Source organism: Halichoerus grypus, chromosome 10, assembly GCF_964656455.1.
Source record: "Halichoerus grypus chromosome 10, mHalGry1.hap1.1, whole genome shotgun sequence".
NCBI lineage: Eukaryota > Metazoa > Chordata > Mammalia > Carnivora > Phocidae > Halichoerus > Halichoerus grypus.
Window position 1 is genome coordinate 132171513 of NC_135721.1, and position 17228 is coordinate 132188740.

Consider the following 17228-nt stretch of genomic DNA (forward strand, 5'->3'; position numbering starts at 1 on the left):
AATAAAAAATGAAAAGTAAAAGAAAGGGAGGGTAAGCAAGGGAAGAATTCAGCAGGAAGTTCAGGATACTTGGGATACTCCAGCATGTCTGTTTCCATAGTCCTTCTCCACTGGCTTCAGCAAATGTCCCTGAATGAGCAGCAGGATCATCCACTGTCCTTAGACAATAAAATGTCATCTACCCCAAGAATGTGGCAGACCATCTCCAACAGGGGTTATTCATAGGTACAAAGCTCCTCCAAGACAACGTGAATGTTGGAGAACTGATTATCTCAATTTCCATATGGAACAATTTCCCTTAAGGCACCAGATCTTGATTGTTTTCTTTTCTTTTTTTTTTTTTTTTAAAGATTTATTTATTTATTTATTTGAGAGAGAATGAGAGACAGAGAGCATGAGAGGGAGGAGGGTCAGAGGGAGAAGCAGACTCCCGGCTGAGCAGGGAGCCCGATGCGGGACTCGATCCCGGGACTCCAGGATCATGACCTGAGCCGAAGGCAGTCGCTTAACCAACTGAGCCACCCAGGCGCCCAGATCTTGATTGTTTTCTAAATGATCACATTTTGTGTTTACTTTTGTTGTTTGTTATGGTGGTGACTTTTGTTGTTGCTTTGTTTTGTCTTTTGACAGGAATGCTGAGGAAGTTCAAGATGATTTAATCAGCAAAAACTTGGCCACTGATTTGGGTATAATACATACTTTGTTCAGCAAAAAACCAAGAAGTCACTATTTCAAGAAAATGGTATTTCGATTCCAGGGCAGGCCTTTTTCATTTTTGTTTAATGTCTTACTCAGATAAAAACCACATTTCTTAGTATATAACAGTAATATCATTTTTTACTAGGGCTGTTTAACACAGTAGAGAGTAGTCTAGGTACAAATGATCACTTTGAAAATAAGACACTCCCATCCTGATTTGAAATTTGCCAAGAAAGTCATTTTTTACAAAATGATCTATGGAGCCATTCTACAAGATTATAAAAAAAAATTGTAAAACATTTAGAGGGCAATAAAAATGCAATGTTTTCGGGCGCCTGGGTGGCTCAGTTGGTTAAGCGACTACCTTCGGCTCAGGTCATGATCCTGGAGTCCCGGGATCGAGTCCCGCATCGGGCTCCCTGCTCGGCAGGGAGTCTGCTTCTCCCTCTGACCCTCCCCCATCTCATGTGCTCTCTCTCTCTCTCAAATAAATGAATAAATAAAATCTTTAAAAAAAAAATAAAAAAAAATAAAAAAAAAATGCAATGTTTTCTTTGCCTTCCTCATACTAATTTCTACATTTATTTTTATATCGAGGAAAATTCAATAGTTTTAAAACATGAAATTCCTCGTGGGGGTGGGGCTGAAGATAGCAAGCCATAAAGAAGGTTATAGAATGTTTCTGCCATTTTGAAATGTAGAAGGAGCTTGATATGTGCCTAGTATTTGACTCAAAGACCGCTAGCAAGAAAATAGATTCACAGTTGTTTTTTAAACCCCTGTTCCCCTTTGATAAATAAAAAACATTGTGTGCTCTTCTTTTAAAGCTCTTTGAATTTTCAGGATAATTGGTTATTATCAGTAAATATAAATCAAAGCAAATGGGGGAAAAAAGCACTGTTTATGTACAAACTCACTTTATCTCCAAAGAATGTGATCCCTCCAAGGGGCAGAGGACAGAACCCACCTTTCCATGCTCCTCCACCCTCATAAACCACTGCACAAGATCCCACAGGTTTATGCATATTCACTAGCTCTTTATGTTATAATGTCCTCAGCAATTTGGGGGAATATCAAAACAGGTAGAAATTATTGAGGCCTGACAGCTGCAAAAGGTCACCAAATTAAATTCATGAGGTTTATCTCCAGTGCATCATAATAGAGACAGAAATTAACTGACCCTCACACTTTGTAAGGAACATTCTCCAATCCTTTTTACCATCTGGTTTCATAAAAGAGCCAGACTCCTTTGACTATTTTATTTTTTTATCCTTTGACTATTTTATTTTATTTTATTTTTTTAAAGATTTTATTTATTTATTTGACAGAGAGAGACACAGCGAGAGAGGGAACACAAGCAGGGGGAGTGGGGGAGGGAGAAGCAGGCTTCCCGCTGAGCAGGGAGCCCGATGCGGGGCTCGATTCTAGGACCCTGGGATCATAACCTGAGCCGAAGGCAGACGCTTAACGACTGAGCCACCCAGGCGCCCCTCCTTTGACTATTTTAGACTTCATGCAAATCAGAACGTAAATTAACCAGCTATAGAACATGTATTTTTTCAAAAACCCTTGATTGTCAGAATAAAATCCAGAAGGTTGTGAGAAAGGGGATTGGGATATTGAAGGACAGACAGAGAGATGAAGTAATGGAGAAAGCCACAGATATTTAAGAATCTGATTCATTAAATAGAGGTGGAGAGAGCTATTCCTGCCCAAAATATTTCTGGGATTGAATTGCCCAACACCCTAAAGAGCAGGAGCTCAGATTTGGGTTTCATTTACTTTAAGAAAATGTATTTATGTGTTTTTTTTCCCTTGTACATGAGTCTTCTTAAACAATGTATAGCATTAATCTTTTTAAAGACAATCATTGATTTAGGAATCTAGTGGGAACACAAAGGAGGATATTTGGAAACAGGCAAGGGCACACAGGGAAAGGGCCCACAACCCCAAGGGAAACCAAGAGGGCCAATGCCAACATAGATCTTCATAGTTGAGACATTGAAAACAGAGAGGTGGGAACTCCCAAATTCCTGGAGGAATGCAAATCTATAGAGTAGTCACTTTTCTGCTAAAGTGCAGAGTTTCATATCAGGTAGGTTAGCAGAAAAATTAGGACCTAAGACAAGGATAGAGGAAGATTCTGGAATGCCAATGTTCCTACTACCTGGATTCATGCTCTGTGTAACCCCCTCCTGCAGAGCTCAGGCTGAACCTAGAGCCTCGTGTTAATGAAGAGAATGTGGCACAAGTGAGGGGATGTCAGTTCTGGAATCAGGTTATAGAAACTGATTCCCATCTTGTTCATGTTCTCTCAGTCTTTTACTTGATCACTTGGACAAAGACAAAGTTGCCAGTTGCCCATTGAGAGGCCCATGAGGCCAGAAGGAAGACCACCAGCCAGCAGCTAATGAGGAACTGAGACCTCACCTCAACCACAAGGAATTGAATGCCACCCACAACCATGAGTGAACTTGGAAGCAGACCCTATCCCAGTTGAACCTTGAGATGATTGTGGTCCCAGTTAATACCTCGGGTGTAGTCTTGAGAGATACTCTGAGACTGAGAACCCAACTGAGCTGCTACCGGATTCCTGCCCCACAGAAACTGTGAGATAATAAGTATGTCTTAGCCACTGAGTTTTGGGGTAATTTGCTACAAAGGAAGCATGAACTAAAACAGGGTTTCCCAAATGCCATTCATTCAGTCCTAGATCACCTTGGCAACTTTGTCTTAAATGTTGTGATGTGCTGAATAATGCCCTTCCCCACAAAGATGTCTATGTCGTAATCCCAAGGATTTGTGAATATGTTATCTTACATGGCAAGAGGGACTTTGAGATGAAATTAAATTAAGGATTTCAGTTCGGAAGTTTATCCAACATCATCCGGGTGAACCAAGGTAATAGGACAGAGGCAAGAGGATGGAAGTCAGGAAAAGAAAAAGCAACGTGAGGAGCAGAGGTTGGAACAATGCACTTGGAGAGGGAGGAAGGAAGCACAAAGCAAGGAATGGGGGCACCTCCAGGAGCTGGAAGATGTGAGGGAAGAGGAATGGATTCTCCCAGAGCCTCCAGAAGGAACACAGCTCTGCCAATACCTTGATTTTATCCCACAAGATCCATTTTGGGCTTCTGACTTCCAGAATGGCAAGATAGTAAAATTGTGTTCTTTTCAGTCACTAAGTAGTGATAATTTGTTATAGTAGCAATAAGAAGTATACATATGTATGAACCCAGTCCTATTACTTTCCTTAAGTCGCTCACTTTTTGTACCTATATACATAACTGCATACATTTATTTTAAATAAAACCTGTACTCTAAGTTTGGTGTGCTGGTTTTGCATCCCGCCCCCAGGTACAATATATTATTAAGACAAACACATATCTCAATTGCAATTGAATGGTGTACATTGTACCGCCTAAAATCATCTTGTGTCCTAAAGCCTATGAGGACCACATTTTGGGACACAGAGGCACGGGAGAGATGCCACAGCAGGCCTTTCAGAATTCAGTCCTCTGGGCAGGATATGGCCATGTTTGCTCAAGTTCTTTTTGGCTGTGAGTACAACAGAGCTGGAAGTGATCACTAACAACTACAAATCCTCCAGCTGAATCTTCTTATTTAATTAGGCTTTTCAAAGTTGGAGAAAGGCTTCACTGAGTCCCAATCTGCTGACTACGAGTAGGACTTCCCCATAGAAAGCACAATTTTTTGCCTTCATCATGAAACTGAGTGAGGCTAGAATGTGCTTTGCTTTGAATGTGCTTTGCTCCTTGGAGAGGGAATGGTGGTCTACTTAGAAATATGATCCAAACATTAGTGAAATAAGCCCAACTGGCTGGGAGCTTTACAGTAGATCAGTGGTTCTCAACTTGGGCTGAGTTTGTCCCCCAGGTAGTATTTGGCAATATCTGGGGCTATTTGTGGTTGTCAGCTCAGGACTATTTTGGGTATCTAATAGACTCCAAGGATGCTGCAAAACATCCTACCATGCACAGGACATCACACACACACACACCAATTACTCAGCCCAACATATCAGGGTGCTGAGGATGAGAAGCCCTGCAGTAGGTGATGAATGTGCTAAATCTATTAAATTATTAAAAACTTAGAGAAGGGTAAGATCAGACACACTGGTTCTCTGGTATTAGTGTAGATTGTCCTTTGAAAGCATACAGGATTAGAAAGAAACAGCCCAGACAATTGTATGAGGAGAGTAGAGAGAAGGAGAAGAAAATAGTGACAGGAACTGTCAAAAGTGATGACTTCTCTGCAGTGTTGGATGCTATTTTATGTTCTACCAGCCAGGAAACTGTTACCTTCACCTCAAAAGCAGGGCAAGAGGGTAGTGCAGGGTTAAAGGAAGTGTTCTACTCACATCCCTTCCCCTCCACCATCACAGCACAAGGTCAGACAGACAGAAGGCAGAAAGAGAAGCTCGGACCATGGAGAACACCATGCAGAAAGAGCAGCTGATGAAGGCTAACATTTAAAAATAAAGAAGGGTAAATGCATGTAAGAAGCAGCTAAAACATATTCCCTAATGGCTGTACCATTGGCATTCCCACCAGCAATGAATGAGAGTTCCTGTTGCTTCACATCCTCGCCAGCATTTAGTATTGTCAGTGTTCTGGATTTTGGCCATTCTAATAGGTGTGTGGTAGTGTCTCGTCATTGACTTAATCTGCATTTCCCTGATGACGTATGATGTGGATCATCATTTTGTATGCTTATTTGCCATCTATATATCTTCTTTGGTGAGGGGTCTGCTAAGGTCTTTGGCCTATTTTTTTTCCTTACTGAGTTTACGAATTCTTTGTAGATTTTGGATAACAATCCTTTATCAGATGTGTCTTTGCAAATATTTTCTCCCAGCTGTGGCTTGTCTTCTCCTTCCCTTCACAGTGTTGCTCACAGAGAAATTTTTAAGTTCAGTGAAGTTCAGTCCATCCTGTGTTTCCTTCATGGATCATGCCCTCAGTTTTATCTCTAGAAAGATATCACCATACCCACAGTAATCTAGGTCTTCTCCTATCTTACCTTTAAGGGGTTTATAGTTTTGCATTTTCCATTTAGGTCTGTGATCCACTTTGAGTTAATTTTTGTGATGTAAGGTCTGATGATGATGATGATGATTTGATGTGAATGTTTAGTTTTTCCAGGACCATTGATCAAAACACTCTCTGTCTCAGCATTGCCTTTGCCCCTTTGTCAAAGATCAGTTGACCACATTTATGTGGGCCTATTTCTAGGCTCTCTATTCTGTTCCATTGGTCTATCTGTCTATTCTTTTACCAAACTCTGTCTTGATCACCGTAGCTTTATAGCAAGTCTCAAAGTTGGGTAATGTCAATCCCTCAACTTTGAATTCTCTTCCAATATTGTGTTAACTATTCTGGATCTTTTGCCTCTCCATATAAACTCTAGAATTCAGAAAATAAGTTGCTTGGAATTTGATTGGGATTGCATAGTAGCTATAGATCAGGTTGGAAAGAACTGATTTCTTCATCCAACAATCATGCTCCTTTGTATTTATCCAAAGGAATTGAAAACATGTCCACACAAAACCTCAGCAGCTTTCTTTGTAACTGCTAACATTTGGAAGCAACCAAGATGTTTTTTTGAGTAGGTAAATGGAAAAGCTATGGTACATCCATACAAAGGAATATTATTTGGCTCTTAAAAAATGCTATCATGAAAAGACATGGAGGAAACTTTGATGCATATTACCGAATAGAAGAAGCCAACCTGAAAAGTCAGGTTGATCATGTATGATCAACTCTATGAAATCCTAGAAAAGACAAACCTGTGGAGACAGTAAAATGATCATTGGTTGTTAGTGGTTGGGTGGAGGATGAATAGGTGGAGCACAGAGGATTTTTAAGTCAATGAAAAACCTGTACACGATGCTATCATGATGGATACGTGTCATTATACATTTGTCCAAGTCCATAGAATGTACAACAGCAAGAGTGAGCCCTAAGGTAAACTGGGGACTTTGGGTTATTATGACGGTCAGTGTAGGTTCATTGATTGTAACAAGTGTGCCATTCTGGTGAAGGACGTTGGTAATGGAGGAGACTGTGCATGTGTGGGGACAAACTCTAATGGTATTTAGGAAACCTCTGTACTTTTCTCTCAATTTTGATGTGCACTTAAAATAGTCTAAAGAATGCCTTTTTTAAAAATGTGAAGGAATTTAGGACAAGGAGGCCAAGAATGCTCTTCAGTAGAATAGAGTTCGAAGGAACCACAGCAGCAATGTCAACATTGATAAGGTAGTAGAGGACATGGACTCAACTGGGACAGTTTCAAGAATTAGCAAATAATGAATGATCAGAATGATGGTAAATAAATGACTTCCAACAAACCAGAAGAAAAGCAATTCCTTTATTCAAATCCAGATATATATTTCATTGCTTCCCTCATAAAGGGAGATTGCTAGTTAATGAAAGAGCCAGATTCTAAAAAGAATATACTTGTGGCAAAGATTGGCTCAATGCTCACCAACCACATTTTTTCTTCTTGTACACACACACACACACACACATACAAACACACACACACAAAATCAAAAACAAATTTCTCATTCTTCTTTGTGGGTTGGAGTCAAGTGACTGGTTTCTAGCCAGTGAGGTATAGAAATATTCCTCTAGGAAGCAATGTCACCATTATAGGCCTGCATGACTGGGTACACTGTTGTTTCTTCTCTGCAGTATTTAGGAATTCCAAGTGCTAGAGATGATGGCCCCACCCTTGGGATTCTGCTTTCAAGAGGAGCCAACCAGAACAATCTACCAACCTGCACTTGGCCATGACATGAGTGAGAAAATGTATGGTATGAAGCCACTAAGATTCAGGGTTTATCTACTGTAGATGGTATATACCTTAATATAACATCTTTGATACTTAAGACCTTCATGTATCAGTTTCAACTATTTGAGGGTATATTCATTTTCTATTGTTGTTGTAACAGATTACTGCAATTTCAGCAGCTTAAAACAACACCTATTTATTATGCATAGCTCCAGGGGGTCAAAAGTCTGGGCACAAAATGGCTCAGGTGTGTCTTCTACTTAGTTTCACAAGACTGAAATGAAGGTGTCAACCAGGCTAGACTCTTATCTGGAAGTTCTGGGAAGGATTCACTTTCAGGCTTATTCAAGTTATTGGCTGAATGTCATTCTTTGTGGTTGTAGGGCTGAGGTCCGCACATCCTGGTGGCTGTCAGGTGGGGATAACTATTTGCTCCTAGAAGCTTTCACATTCCTTCTCATGCTTTCCCCATAGCCCCTTCTAGCAGGCAGCAGGCTGAGTCCCTCTTGCTCCGAATCTCTCCCATGTCCCCTCTGCATCTCTCTGCCTTCAACCAGAGAAAGATCTCTGCTTTTAAGGGCTCATGTGATTATATTAAGCTTACCTGGATAATCCCAGATAATCTTCCACTTTTAAAATCTGCCAAGTCCTTTTCGCTACATAATATACATATTCATATGTTCCCAGGGATTAGGCTGTGGGCATTTTAGGCATCATCCTGCTTACACAGAGAGTGGTATTGAAGCTTCATAACCTGAAGTACATTGTGCATTTTCAGAGGCCTGCATTTACATCATGATCATTGATATGCAAGACTAAGTCACCTGGCTAGGTAGATGGCCCCAGTCAACAACTCAGCATCCTCACACTGGTGCTATTCAGTATGTACTAACTCTCATGAACTGTTCCTATGGGATTTTCAGAGCAGATTTGCAAAGATCCGAAATTTATCCATTGCCAATGTCAAAAATCAGTTTTTGTTTTTTTCCATGTGGTCTGTGTATATCATATTTATTGTCATTTGCCTAATAAATTATATTTAGTTCTCTCTGGATGGAGAGGGTTCAGGCATTCTCAATCTATCTTTGTACTTTTTTTTTTAATAAAGCTCCAAGTTAAAGAATCCCTTCAAGCATTAATACAAAATATCTATGCAAATATATGGCATATATGTTACTTATACTTCCTTCCTGTGCTCAAGGCAGACATTGCTAATCAATCATGGCACTCTTTCCCAGGGAACTAACGATCTTCCTCAGACTTACTCCTAAATCAGGCTTCCAGGAAGCCACTATCAATTCTAGTAAAAGTAACAGGCTTATAATATTGGCAGCTCACAGTAAACTGCTCAGGTAAACAGGACCACATGCTTTGGCCTTTTTCCAATTGTTTTTTTGTTGTTGTTGTTGTTCTGTTTTGTTTATGTTAAACTTCACAGATTGCCTACTGGGTTTTCTGATAAGATTTTTTTTCCTACTTCTTATTTAAAAAATAAACAAACAAACTCTTCTTGCAAACAGCCAAGTAGGGTAAGAAATAAAGTCAAAATCCTTTTCTATATTTCAATCTCTCACTCAGACATCCTTGTAAAGTTCGCAAAGCCTGAGTTCAACCACAGATCCTGAAGCTGGGTCACTTCTGAGCTCTGCAGAGCACAAGTGATCTCTTTGCTACGGGTAGGATACTTTTGCAAGGCTTTTCAGGAACATTTGGAGTGGCTCTAAGCTTTATATAATAAAGCTATAATATCTGACTATAGTATGATGCAGGTTCTTCTTCCAGTTAAATCATATTCTTTATACTCCATTATGGTGAAATGCATGTACTGGCCCTCTAATTTCCCATGGAGAGTTCCCAGAAATGATTGCTATATTTCTTGCACCTTTGGCAACCGTATATTCTACATCCCTTGTGACGTGGCATTTATATCAATGTCTGTAGCTTTTATTATTTTTTAAATTTTTTTAATGTCTGTAACTTTTAAAATCTCAAGCTCTATATCAAATATGGAAAGGCATAGTGATATTCTTTTTTTTTTTTTTAAGATTTTATTTATTTTTTTGACAGAGAGAGAGAGAGAGATCACAAGTAGGCAGACAGGCCGGCAGAGGGAGAGGGAGAAGCAGGCTCCCCGCTGAGCATAGAGCCGGACATGGGGCTCGATACCAGGACCCTACGATCATGACCTGAGCCGAAGGCAGCTGCTTAACTGACTGAGCCACCCAGGCACCCCGGGATAGTGATATTCTTACAGAACCACCTAAGCTATACCATTTAGCTTTTGACAGATTATCTAGCATTGTTCGGAAGATTGGACAAAGTAGGATTCATTAATCTATACTCATAGCAGATTATGACCAGGGAAAGACGGGAGGATGTTAATTACCACGTCCAGCTTCACTTTGTCCTATCAAACAAATCAGCTGATAAACCGTGCTAACTCTGAGTTCTATCAACAAAGAAAAATATTCTTTAGTATAATATATTAAAATAACGACTCCAGGCTGTCCTCTCTCCTGTCACTATTTATTTTATAGGGTAACGCCATAGTCTACTGTCAATGGGTCATTAAGCCACACTCATGTAAGCAGTGTGAGTTTGAGGACCATTGAACATGGTAAATTTGCCCTTCTGCACCAGAATTAAATAAACATCGACACTAAATAACACTGCAGTGATCTTCCAAGATCTCTGGTGGAATAGTTAATAGCCCTTGGAATGTCTCATTTCCTTCTTGACATGGTGTGTTCTGAACAGCTACCCATTTGGAGAGCTGTGTAAAACAGAATCCAAGCTAGTTTAACACTTCATAGTAAACGTGGGTCTTCTTTTATCCTTTAGTTTATCAGCGTCAATGATTTTAATAATTAGTATTATGTACAAAAAGCGTCACAGATCGGCTCAATTTACATACGGGGCATAAAAGACTCACCTGCCAGAGGTTGAGCAATGGCAGTCATTTTTAAAATACAGTTTTATTTGTTTCACTGGTGGTTTTTGAATTTTGGGAATCAGTTGCCAACACTGATAAATATAGAAATTTTGTATAAAAATACAGATTCTCTTGAAAAGCCAGAAGTTTGGCAACATTATACTTGAATTTTGTAAGGAGGCCAAAAAGAAGGCACGTGGCCCCTCCAGTTCTTGGCCGACCTGAAGCTGCCTCTCCCTAGCAATGTATACCCGTCTCAGTTAATAGCCTTTACACCTTTTTGCCCAGCCTATGCCCTTGCTGCTCACAGTATGGTCCAGGGAAGAGCAGCGTTGACAGCAGCTGGGGGATTACTAGACATGCAGACGCTCCAGCCCCTCCCAGGTGATCCGTGTGCCTTTCAGAAAAGTGCCGGCAGAGATGTTGACTCAGGTGGAAGCAAATACTCAGTTTCTTTATGGTCGTCTCGACTTCTGCTGTCTTTGGCTCTTAGTCTCAGCTCTACCTTCCTCCTATACTTGATTTATACTCCAATTGAACACTTATATGGATATATTCTAGTCCTCGCCAGTCTCCCCTTGTCCTCTACAGACATTCACAAAGCGCTGATATCTAAGAGGGCAAAAACATCCTCATTTCTACATTGAGTGCAGTTTTCAAGAATGAAATCTTGCCATTTGCAAAACAGGGATACACCTAGAAGGCATTATGCTAACTGAAATAAGTCAGAAAGAGAAAGACAAACACCATATGACTTCCCTTATATGTAGAATCTAAAAAACAAACGAACAAACCAAACCAGACTCATAGATACTAGAAACAAACTGTTTGTCGGTTTTCCGGGGCGGGGTGGGGCGGGGGGGGGGGGGGGGGAGGTTAGGGGTTGGGCAAATCAGGCAAAGGGGATTAAGAGGAGTAACAGACTTCCAGTTGTAAAATAAAGAAGTCATGGGGATGTAATGCACAGCATAGGGAATAGAGTCAATATTGTAACGACTCTGTATGGTGACAGATGGTAACTAGACATGGTGGCATCATTTCATAAATGTATGAAAATATCTAATCGCTATGTGTACACCTGAAACTAACAGGCTATTGTATGTCAGTTATACTTCAATTTTTAAAAACGAACAATTTTCCTATTTAGAACTGTAGGATTCCTGGCTTGAATGAGACATTACAAAGATCACTTAATCACGTGATTCTTATGGTGGGCTGAATGGCGGCCCCTCCAAAAGATGTCCATGTCCTAACCTCCCAGAATCTGTTAACATGAACTTAAATGGAAAAAGGGTCTTTGCTGATTATATATATATGTATATATATATCTCCATCCTATTGGTTCTGTTTCTCTAAAGAATCCCAATACTGCCCAAAATCCCATGACAAGTGTCCTTAAAACAGACATGCAGAGGACTGACATGCAGAGGAAATGAAGGTCGTGTGAGGACAGGCGTAGAGAGTAGAGTGAGCAGCCGTAAGCCAAGGAATGCTGATAAACATCAGAAGCTGGAAGAGACAAGGAACAGGATCTCCCTTAGAGCCTCTGGAGAGAGCACAGTCCTGCTGAGAATGTCACTGGGAACTTCTGGCCTCCAGAACTCTTAGAGGACAAGTTTCTGCTGTTATGAGTCACCTAGTCTGTGGTTATCTGCTGTGGCAGCCCTGGGACGCTAACACAGTTCCCAAACCTGGCTGTTTCTCAGCATCCCCTGGTGGCATAATGAAGGTGAGAATCATGATAGCAGGAAGGGAAAGCTAGGGGACATACTTTCAGCTGCAGCCAGAGCCATAGGCCAGCAGCGTTGACACCCCCCGGGAGCATCTTAACATGTGTCAGACACGGAGAATCTGAGGGCCCAGACCTACTGAATCAGAAACCAAATTTTAACAAGATCTCTAAGTGATTCCTCTACAGATTAAAGTCTGAGCAATCCTTCCCTAGACAATTTCAATTAGCAACCTTGGCAGAGTTTCTCCTTGATCCCGTGCTTGTGTTTATCAGGATATATAAAGTGCTCCTTCCCTCATGTCTTGCCTAAGTCTATAAGATAATGTGAGTAGAAACACAAATTCCAGGAGAATTCAGAACAGAAAGACACCCGAGTTCCAACTTAGAGGGTGAGCACTTCTAACTCCTTAATATGACACTGAGAACAAAGCCGAATCATGCACCGAATGAGCTGTTGGAGCCCCAAGAACAAAGGCAAAGATGGCTAATGCATCCATTCCAACTTAGCATTACCACCCAGGCGAAAAGAGTTTGTTTATTAAAATGTTTACCTTAAGAGGGGTTTCAAATGACAATTGAAACCAACCAAAGTGCACAAAACTGCTTTTGAAAATTTCAACATAAGGAATTCTCACCTAGGACTCAAAATAATAGCCTATTAAAATTACATTGGGCAAGTGGAAACTCATACAAAATGGATGATTAAAGGAAATGCAGAGCCACTGGGGCGTCGGGTGAGGAAGTAATGAATGCATCTGCCCGTCCTAAGTTCAGAAACGCCAACCCTGCAAATCAGTGCCTGCAACAAAAGGCTCTATTATTTCCAGCTAGCCACCAGGCTGATTCTGCCCAGTTTCCCGGGACGGCATGCATCTGATATAACAGGACAGGAGAACGAAGGAGTTCAGTACCATCTGCAGATTTGCATGCAGTGCAGAAAAGAGGTAACTAACCATGGATGGGTTAGAAAAATGAGAGAAATTTGAATTGCCTTCTCTAAGGGAAAATTGGGGGGAGGGACCCGTTTGAAATCAATGTGTTCATGACAGATGGACGTAGGCCTTCTGACTTTATTCTCCCTAGAGGCATAAAAGGCAACATCAGAGCAAATATTGGAGTAGATTCAGTAATGCAAGTTAAAAGAATTAAAAAGGAGACCCAGCCAGTTAAGTAAGCCATGGCATGAGGGGGACATAGTGAACTAAAAAAAAAAAAAAAAAAAAAGGAAAGAAAAGAAACAAAAGGTGGAAGTATAAAAATAATAGATTAACAGAAAAAAAGAAAAAATAATAGAAAAAGTAATTAAAATAATAGATAAAAATAAAAACCTACTATACCATGAACATACTTCATATTTTCTCATTTATCCTTACAAGATCTGTCAAAGTGGATAAATATTATCTCTGGGTTTGTAACTGAGGAAATTGAGACCCAGAGAGGTTTTGGCTGCGTCATACAAAAAGCATCTTGTGGAGGAAAATATAAACAAATAATACATGTTTCAAAAGTCCAACGTATGAGACGCTGTGGATTAGTGTCATTATTAATTTATCATTGAACTAATACCTATAGCAGAATTCAAGCGCATCTGTGTTATTCAAGGCATTTATATTGGCCTGTATATTTTATGTAAGAAACACTGGTGGCTTAAATGAATAATAGCATTATTACGGAAGGTTTTTAGTCCCTAAGGAGCCTGGGAATTAGCGTCAGTCTAGAAACATGTAAATGAAGAGAGCTGCTAAAATTGGCAGAAGAAAACACTCTGTTCCACATAATTGAATCCCATTCATTTAGCCAACAACTTGTATTGAATGACTATTTTTGGTCGGCAGTTTTGGGCAGTGGGGATGCAAAGGTAAATAAGACAAAGTCTTCATTCTCAAGAGGTTCTTCTTAATTGGGAAGGCCAGGTACTTTGGGTATTACAATTCAACGTGAAAAGTGCTATACTGGAGATAAGCACAAAGCACACTCACCTGCAGAACACAAACAGAATCAATCACAGCATCATCCTCCAATGGGAATTCAGGCACCCAGAACAATGGAAGTTTATTCCACCTGCTAATAAGTCCAAATACTGAAGAACATAAGAGAAAGACCAAGCCAGAGAAAGGGACAAAGATTCCCTATGGAAATACTCATGCCCATATTCTGTATCTTCCACTCCCAGTTTGAATACTACAAGTTCGCACCATTAATTGGCTAGCTGCCTCCTCTGGGCATATAATAATCTTGGCTGTTAGATATCAGTATCTTTCTAACGGGTCTCCCGCATCCATTCTGGTCCATTTCCACACCACTCCTCACTCTGCAGCCCAAAAGCTCTTTTCAAGATGTAAATCAGATCAATTCACCCACCTCTCTCATTGTTTTTAAAATTTCAATATCTTCACATGGCTCTTAGAAATAACGCGAAATTCTTAGCACAGCCTTCCAAGCTTGCAAAGCCTTACCTGGTCTTCAGCCCCATGTCCCACTGCCCCCCACCCATTCCGTTCTCCGCTGTCACTCTTCCAATTCTTGAATCTGGGGCAAGCTCCCTCTAGCCAGTTGTTCTTCGCATTTCTATTTCTTAGTGGTAAAAGTCTCTACAGAACTCAATCAGCTACTTGACTTCTCTTCCTGCGTTTCCTAATTAAGAACACATGTTACCCTTTAAAAAAAAATCTATTTCTTTATAATAACAAAGTAGCCAAATACAGTGGCCCGAATCTCCTTGAGCCAGAAGACCCAAGATCTGTTCTGAGCTCTACCAGTTACTGGTGGCGTGACTTTGATCTCAGTTTGTCCGTTGCTAAAAACTGATGGCAATATCAGTGCCTACTCCTAGAATAATTATAAAAATGAGATCAGATAACACATGTAAAATACTTTTCCATTATATTTCTAATTCAAACTGTATTCTCTCCCATTTAATTTTTTTCCCTGCCTCTGTTAATGTTTGCAGTTTTTCTCCTGTATCTGGGTAAATCTAATTTTATGTCTCTGTTTGTTCTCAGAGTGAAACATTGGTTTAAGGATTCATGTCTAACTTCAATTCTAGGAAAAAAAAAAAAAACACATCAATTCTTCTTCTTAAATATTGCTTCTTTACCATCCCTTTCTTTTAGAACTCTATTGTTCATGTTGAGAAAATGTGATCCAGGAGAAAACTGCAGTGCTCTGAACAGGAATAGGCTCACTTTCTGTAAAGGTCCAGAAAGTGACTATGTTTTAGCCTTGGTGGGTCATATGACCCCTTTGCAACTACTCATTTCCACCACTGTGCTGTCGAAGCAGCCAGAGACAACATGTAGAAACAGGTGGGAGTGGCTGTGTTCCAATAAAACTGAAGGCTGCCTTTGGCCTGAGAGAGAGTTTGCCGGCCCGTGCCTTTGAGCATGGTCTTCCGGGTTGTCTGATTCTAGCCACTCACTGCCTTTGAGCTGTTTTTATCGCAGCACAAACTGTAAATAACTAATAGCAATGCAAAAGAATTCTTATCCATAGATATGAAAATTCTGGCCAAGGAGGTTCAATTTACTTGCCCCTCAACTCTGCACGGAAAAAGCCTGTTTGCATCGTCTATTTGTAAATTAGTTTCAACATTCCCTTACTCAATATAAATGTGTCCTTCTTTGATTTCTTCTTCAAGCCAGTCCTACCTAATGTTTTACAGATCCCCTCATTAGTAATGAGTTACATCTTGAACACGTTCATTTTATATCTGTATAAAAAGAATGTTTTCAACCTTTTTAAAGATTACTCTTTAACACACATATTTGGAAACTCTCAATCTTCATGACATCTAATTAGTCATTCGTAGTTTTAAACACTTTTCTGTATCAGGGTAATCCTGGCATTATATTGGCAAAACAAATTCTTTCTGACAATATCCATTCCAGAATTTAGCCATTTACGGAATGCCTTATTTGAATGATGACGCTTCTCATTTCTAAGATTTCTATTTGAGTCCCATGTTTCTTATTTCGTTGTTGCTTGTTTTTGTTTTGGAGTTTCTTATCCTTCCTGTGGATGTAGTTTCTGATTTGAGTGTCTTAAGCGATGCCATCAGAACATAAGCTCCGTACGTGCAAGACATCATGCACCGTGCATGTTACACACTCAGGGAGTAGTTGTTGCCTTGCACTAGGTTTTTCCAGATAGATTTCATTGTTCTAATGATTTATCTTGAGGCTTCCTTGGCACCAGACACCTTCAAGTGCTTGGTTTGGGAACTATTCTGACTCAGCACATCCGAACTTACTGGAGATGCATACACAATCTTTGAGTGGAATGGATCATCTTATTTTTATTGTTTTCACTCTCTGTGATCACACACACACACACCGTTTGTATATGCCCTTACCTAATCCTCTGAGTGCCCAGTCTCGCATCAGTCTTTTAATGGCAATTTGAGATTCCACGTCTGTGTAGACAATGGGGATATCCCAGATCCAGCCATTGAGTGAGGGGTGCTTTCATTCCATCCCTGGTCTCAAGGCTGAGACCGTGGCTTCATATTGCCCTAGGTCTTCAGCTTTCTGAAGGTCATAGCCCCTGGCATCCCTCTCTGGAGTTCCCTTTTCAGCTCTTTTCTCAAACTTGCACAGCACCTGTCTCCAAGCCACAAGCCTGACTCTGCTTTCCCACCCTCCCTTGCCACGTTTGACTCAGTTACCCGCACCAGTGTCCCTCCAGCCAGGAGTGCCGGTTTCCAGGCCAGGAGGCCAGCTCAAGGAGATGTATATCCTGTCCCCAAGACTGGCCATGTCTGTGTTGGTGTTGCCTATTTGTCGTTTCATTGATTGTTGCTATGCTTTCACAGCCCGAGAGACCCAGTCAAGGTATGAAAACCCCCTACCATCTTGACTGCAATCGTGTTTCTAGCTCACGTCACACAAAGTGTTCATTTGAACATTAGAAAACAAAAGAACACAAAATTTTGCATCTAAATCTGTTGAATTTGATGGAAGAGTCAATTAGATACTTGGAAAGATGTGAATACATGGGAATAATTTAAACTATATTTAAACTATTTGATGAATGTGAGCTTTTTAAAACC